The sequence below is a fragment of the Apodemus sylvaticus genome, chromosome X (assembly GCF_947179515.1).
Source record: "Apodemus sylvaticus chromosome X, mApoSyl1.1, whole genome shotgun sequence".
Classification (NCBI taxonomy): domain Eukaryota; kingdom Metazoa; phylum Chordata; class Mammalia; order Rodentia; family Muridae; genus Apodemus; species Apodemus sylvaticus.
The window spans coordinates 126,544,992-126,552,877 of record NC_067495.1 but is presented as its reverse complement, the minus strand read 5'-3'; positions in this window follow the sequence as shown (position 1 = coordinate 126,552,877).

The following is a 7,886-nucleotide window of genomic DNA, read 5'->3' as shown; positions in this document are numbered from 1 at the left end:
ATTTTCCAGTTTGAACCAAAGATTCAGAGATATATCCTCATCCCGAGACACACACACACACACACACACTATACCATACACAGAAAGAAAAACAGATAGAAATGGCAACAAGTTTTTTTTTGTTTGCTGATGGTTTCAAAATACAAACAATACAATACAATGGCATTTTACTTTTAGGAGGTATAAGTGTGTTTATTTGATACATATCTTTGGCTAGTTAGGACTCTTTGCTTTGACAGATGTGCAATGGCAAAAGATACTTTTTTAAACAAGGTTGAGTGGTGCAATCGTGTATGAGTATCAACATCAGTGTTCAGAAGGCAATTTAACTATATATCCATTTGGCAAAACATCAGTAGTATATTCCATGAAATAGCCTGTGAGTTCCTTAAACATAGGCTTCTGACTAGTGCTACAGTAACAAATAACATGTACCCTCCCAGGGAATGGGTCTCAAGTCCAATCAGGGAGCAGTTGGTTAGTCCAAGAACATCCATGTCACTATGATACCAGTGAGCATACCTTGCCAGACAGGTCAGTATTGTAGCAAATAGTATACAGTTGGCCAGGACCATTTATCACATTAATCCCTGAAGGGCCTGCATAATACCTTCAGCAACAATGAATGCTAGCCAGCAGAAAGAAAAATTACAGCTTAGCTCCTGCTTTCTTTCTCCTTGTTTTTGTGTTCCTGTATCCAGTGTGTGTGGTCCCCTCATTAATAAGGCCTTGCTGTATAGTTCTGGAACATTCACTTATTATGTAGGTGCTATGGATCCTCATATTTATGGAGTAAGTTTCTTACCCACTGAGCCATTTTCTATGGAATTCTGAATTTTTTGTATACCACTAATGTGTGTGTGTGTGTGTGTGTGTGTGTATTTCATTGTGTAATTTTCATCCTTCTTTTGATAATATACTTCCATAATCTTCTAGTCATGCTTGCCCTTGGGTCTGTGACGCATGATGCCAAGACGGTCCTCAACAAGTCCCAAAGTGGCTGGAACATTTACAATAGAAAATACTTCTTTCCCCCATGGAACCATGTTGGACTTCATGGATGGAGGCAGAGGATAACATGGTAAATTATTTATCTTCTCATTCTTTTCTTTCATCGTTATTCAGTTGGTACTGCATATTGGTTAATTGTTTGGTCTCTGAAGCTGATTAGTCTTTTGGTCCTAGGCCACTAAATTTGTCTTCACCTCAGTTCTCTTATCTTTAAAAGCTAGATTCTAACAGTGCCTCCTTCACAGGCTTGTTGTGATGATTAAATGGGGTATGATGTTACTACAAGAAAATAAAAGTTACTTTTACAATTACATAAATACACACACACACACACACATAAGAAAATGCTATAATAAAACCTATTACTTTAAATGCTAACCAAAAATAATGTATTAAAAGAAAAACTACTTAAAGTTCAGTTAGTTGCTTTACATATATAACCTCAAACAATATTAAAATATAAGGAGCCTATACACATTTAGAATCCGATAAAGATAAAATTATTTTGAACTTTTAAATTCTGTCAGAGGAGAAATGTACTTGTATTGATCCACTTGTATTTAATTTTTATTTTAAACCTCAACCATCAGATCTAAAAGGTACAGTTGTGATTCAGTTTCTGTTTATGAAGCTTATGAGCATTGATCTATTTTTCATTACCTACATATCTTACTTTTAGGGCCAAGGTTATCAAGGTAAATATGCTCCTATATAACTTTGGGAGAAGATTTAATATTTATGTTATACAACTTTAATAACAGAAATGTATTTTAGGCTGTTCAACCACATATAAAATATAGTATGAAATGACATTGACACCCTCAATAGAAGATATGCTGCTTATTTGATTTTGTATGTTCTTAACATTCAATGAAGTAGTTTTCAAGCAGGGGATTCTGGCAGTATCTAAGTCATTTTTAAAAATATCTCTGTCTGGAGAGAGGTTGCTAATGGTATCTAATGGACAGAGATACTTCTAAACAACCAATAATGTGCAGTTTAGTGCATTACAACAATGAATTATTTTTATGCAAATGCAAACAGTGTAAGCTTGAGAAACCATGTTCCAATATAATAACTAAATGTAAGGAAAATGGGGCTTACTATCAGAAAGTAGTTATTGAATCAATAAATGAATACAAACTTTTGGGGACAACAATGTTATTTGATGTTAGAGTCAACCTCATGGAACTGTAATTGCAAAGATAGGCATTCAACAAATTGGTGCTAGCAAGATATAAAGAACCGTGTTTGCATGCATTATTTTCAGTGTGTGTCTGGGCCATATGATTATTAAATATTTTGGACAACATCCATGAGATATATTTTTCCTTTCTTTTTTTATTATCTAAATTCTTTGTTTACATTCCAAACGCTTTCCCCTTTCCCAGTTTCTCCCACCCCATATGTCCCATAAACCTTCTCTACACCCATTCTCCAATCACCTCCCTCCTTTTTTCTCTGTCCTGGTACTCCCATACAATGCTGGATCAGGCCTTTCCAGGATCAGGGCCCTTTCCTTACTTCTTCATGGGAGTCATTTGATATGCTACGTGTATCTTGGGTATTCATAGCTTCTGGGCTAGTTAATATCCACTTATCAGTGATTGCATTCCATGTATATTCTTTTGTGATTGGGTTACCTCACTTAGGATGATATTTTCCAGTTCCAACCATTTGCCTACAAATTTCATGAATTCATTGTTTTTAATTGCTGAATAGTACTCCATTGTGTAAATATACCACATTTTCTGTACCCATTCTTCCATTGAGGGACATCTGGGTTCTTTCCAGCTTCTGGCTATTATAAATAAGACTGCTATGTAAAGGCTTAAGGCAACTGTTTCTGCAAATAATTATAAACCACAGGAAAAGAAAATATATTGACTATCCTTTGGAAGGAAACAGAAAATGATACAGGGAAAGGTTACAGATGAATCAAATTCTGGAGGCTATAGAAAATTAGAGTTAAAAACAATTCAGGAAAAGTGAGAAAAATCAAGTCACTCTATTTTCAAGTCTCTCTATCTTAATCAAGGCAACTGACTCCAGAGGGAAGGAAATAATGGAGAAAATGAAGAAGCAGAATAAAGCAAGTCAACAACAAACAGGAATCCCTAAATCCATTTAAAGGCCTATTATTGTACTCCTGTAGTAAATGTGTTCTGACCATGAACAATAAAAGGTGTTTTAGGAAAATAAACCACAATGTTTGTGACATGACAAAGGAAAATATGTTCTTGAAAGTAACAAGGCATCCTTCAGAAAACTCCAAGAGTTCAAGAGACCTCTACAACAACCTCGAGAGTCTACAAGCTATGCAACAGTAGGTGCTGAATTCAGGTGTCATTTTTAGAGTTGTATATTTTCTGGCTGTGGGAAGAACTGTGTTTGTCATTTTAGAGACCGGAAGATACAGGGAATTATGAATGTAGACAGTGCCTTGAGGCAAGCACCTATACCTGGCTGAGCTCACAGTGGAGCTAATAGAGTTGGATGAGAGGGGGGGGGCTATAAGAGAACTTACCCTTGATTATATACACGAAGAGGCATAAATCTAAGGCAAGAGAAGGAAGCTTACATCCCAATTACCGCTTTTGCCCAGAGAAGCTAGGAGAATAAACATAGATTAGGGAAGAGCTGGCCAAACTGTATCTTAAGGGTCTCTTCCCTTTCTAGGTCTCTACCCCAAACCAACTCTGACAGCCCATCCTGGGCCCATCCTGGCACCAGGAGAAAGCCTGAGTCTCAGGTGTCAAGGGCCAATATATGGAATGATGTTTGCTTTGATGAGGTTGGAAGACTTGAAGAAATCGTTTTACCACAGGAAGCCAATAAAAAATGAGGCATATTTCTATTTCCAGGATCTGAAGATACAGGATACAGGGCACTACCTCTGTTTTTACTATGATGGGTCATACAGGGGTCATACATCACTACTGCTTAGTGATATCCTGAAAATCCGGGTGACTGGTAAGATATGGGTATGCTATAGAACAGGTTAGAAAGCTTCCTCTGACTCCCTCTCTCCTCTTGTACTTAGTCACCCAGCCCCAGGGCTAGTGGTGGGGGTCAGGAACCGAATTTGTGGACCATACTGAGGGATTTACCAAGTACAAACAGGAAGACAGAGGAAGGAAATCACCCTAAGTATTAGGAGGACTGGAGAGTTTCACCATTGGTTGTTTGTACTTTGGGTCTCATCCTAGACACTTTCCCCAAGACCTGGCTACTTGTTCAGCCCAGTCCTGTGGTTCAAATGGGTCAAAACGTGAGCCTGAGGTGTGGAGGACTGATGGATGGAGGGGGTCTTGCACTCTATAAAAAGGGAAAAGAAAAGCCCCTTCAGTTTCTGGATGCCTCCAGCAACACAGTTTTTCCCTTCAAGTTGAAAAGCACGGGATTCAATGATTTTATATATTTTCCATGCTCAGTCAGAAGTTGTTTAATAGAATCGCTCCTTCGAAGGATCAATAGATGCCCCAGGATGGGGAAATCAAGGCCGAGGATGCAGGAGTGGGTGGGTGGGTAGAAGAACATATTCATAGAATCAGGGGGATGGGGGGATGGGGGATGAGATAGGGGGTTTCTGGGAGGGGGAAATCGGGGTAAGTGGATAACACCTGAAATGTAAATAAACTAAAAAAATCACTCATGACAGACTCCCCCCAGCACTGTATTTTGAAATCTGATTATAGTCTGGTGATAGTCTTTTGCATATGTTTGGAGCATAGAAACAGTGTGTGTTAACGTTGTTTGTTGCATAGGCATCTGCCATATTTCTTATCTCCTTGGAAGAGGTGGGCCTCACGTTAAACAGGTAGAATATAATAAACTATTGATAGAGTGCCAAGAAGAGGACTAGATAGAAGTTAAGGAAGGGGAGTGAAGCTCAGTAAGCTTTTGAAGCTGTATTAGAATTTGGTAGTAATCAAGGAATTGCAAATTGTAAAGTTGAGAGGTTTTACCCATTAGGTTGGCAAAAAGACAAAGTTGAATAATAGCTAATGTTGCTTGAAAGTGCATGGACCTGGATGCCCTGGCATTTGGGAGTATTGTGGCTCAGTCCTTTTAGAGTGCATTTTTACTATGCCTAGTTAAACCATTATATCAAATGCATATATATGTGCATACATATTCCATATAGAAATGTTTGAAAACATTAATATGAATGTATTTATAAGAATTCTTCTTTGAAGAATCAAATTCACCTAATCCCCTTCCTAACCAAAGGTATTTGATAAAATAAACAAGGATTACAGCTCTGTCATGAACTTTTTAATTGTCATGTCAATGAAATTAAATTAAATTAAAGTAGATAGTATCTACTGACATGGAAAATACCTAAGATCAAATACATGTGTGTGTGTGTGTGTGTGTGTGTGTGTGTGTGTATTGATGCACAAACAAGAGGTTTATTTTCCAGCACGTTGGGGTCAACCTTCAATCAGTCCCTCAAGGCAGGTTACTAGAAGGCAACCCCAAGTGTCTATTACAAGCAGTTTTTATACTTTTTAGGGGCACAGGTTACATCAGCAAGGTTACAATTCAAACTTATTGGCTAAACATATTGACCTTTAAATCTATTGGCAAGCAACCATGACATGCATTTGAACTCTACCTGGGACTTTCCAGGGGGTCAGGTAACTATCAGTACATTTTGAGAATTTTTTACTCAAGAATGATCCTGTGGGTAGAGAATGGAACTTGGCCTAGCCTTGACCCCAGGCGGAACAGGGAAGCTGTAAGGAGGGTGTGGGACTGGAAAAATCCCTAAGGTATATTGTTAAGGAGAAAAAAAAACAAGTGGAAAAATACATAGCTTGATACTGTTTATTTATTAGTTAAACAGACAAATAAACAAAAAAACCTCTGCAGCCAGCCAGACCTTCCACATCTTTCTCCATAGTCTTGCCCCAGGTATCTCTCTGACCATCACATACATGCCTTCTCCTCAGTCCATCAGATCTAGCTTTGGACCCATGTTCAGTATCCTAAACAATATAGAGCTAGACAGACATATAGATCAATGGAACAGAGAAGAACAAAACATGAGTACATGTAACTTCTCCCACCTAATATTTGACAAAGATACCCAAAGCATAAGTTGGAGAAATGCATGAACTTTGCATGTAATGGATGGACATAAAAATAGATCATATTGAGTAAGGTAACTATGACCTAGAAAGACAAATGTCACATGTCCTCTCTCATCTAAGGCTCTTAGCATCAGATCTTCAGATGTTAGTGCATATGTTAAAGTATTTTGCAGAATCCAGAAAAGTGAAAAGGGAACATTGCTAGGGTAGGTGGTAGGAAGCAGCAGAGAGGGGACTAGCAGGGACTACAAGTGATTTGATGATAAATAATTCTATAACACTATTTATTGAAGAAAATATTAACCATATACAGAAGAAAAAACGTATACACATAAAATTGTGTATAAATATACACACATAGTTTAAATGAAATTTTGTCATCTGGGCTGACATGCTCTATCCAACAGCCAAGGACCATGTAACAAAACTCCAAATACCAGGCATGAGAAGCCCTCATTTGAGTTATAGGTCAGGGTTGTTTGTCCAAGAGACTTCCCAAACACTAAAGGATATTGCTATTGCCATTGGTTGCCCCCAGAGGTGGAAGGCAAGTTCCTAATGCTGAAGATATCATACAATTCAGACAGAGGACCCAGGGATTCCCGAGATGTGCCTTACTTAGATGCTTCATATATGACAACTAACGTTCATGGTAACAGAAGGTGCATGCTAGCTTCCAAAGGTGGGAACAACCAATAGCCTTACCTAAATACTATGCCTATTAACCACAAAAATGACTAGCATGGCATGATAACCGTAAGTGTGCAGTAGTGCCTTGCATACTTTGGTGATAAGCAGTAGCTCTCTAATCGGACTTATTCAACAAGAGGGAAATCCTGCTTGGTATTGGAAAACCTAGCCAACTACCCAAGGCTAGGAAATTCATGGATCTTGGAGGAACACCTATAGCCATCACATTACTAAACCAGAAAAATCCCTAACTGAACTCTAACCATTTGTCCTCACCTACTGATAAGTGTAGTCTTCACCCTCATCAAGGAAACTTCTCTTTTCAACAGACAGAGGCAATTGCAGAAAACTCAATCAGTCAAAATGCAGAGTTGTAGATGCCAGTTACAGTGGATTAATCTCTAACCTGCTCTTTCACTTAAGGTTCAGGAAATAGTGAAGAAGAGGGGGTAAATGGATTATAAGAGCCAGAGGATATAGGGAGTTTTCTCTAAGATTGTGTCTTTTAGTAATTTCAGAAGCTACACCCATAGTCTCAACATCATGACTGACTAAATATGAGCAGAACAAGGACTATGTCAGTAGATGTGCTAACATGAAAGGGGAAAAGCCCTTGAGGTCTTAAACCTACACAAAGAACTACAGGCAAATAAGGAATAATGAGTGTGGGGAGAAACAGTCTTCCCCAGAGAAGAGCACACCAATTGTTTATCCAATATCAATGGTCAGCCCTGAAAACACATGTACAAATAAAACTGTACACACTGAGCAGTCTATATTTAGAATATGTATACATACAGACATGTATAGGCATGCAACAAAAAATATTTTTTAAAGAGGCATGAATTTTAAAGAGCAAGGGGGTTATATGGCAGGGTTTAGAAGGAGGAAAAGGAAGAGAAGAATGATTTAATTTTATAATCTGGAAAATATCATCCTAAGTGAGGTAACCCAATCACAAAAGAACACACATGGTATGCACTCACTGATAAGCAGATATTAACCCAGAAGCTCGGAATTCCCAAGAAATAATTCACATATCAAATGATGCCCAAAAAGAAGGAAGTAAAGGCCCCTGGTCCTGGA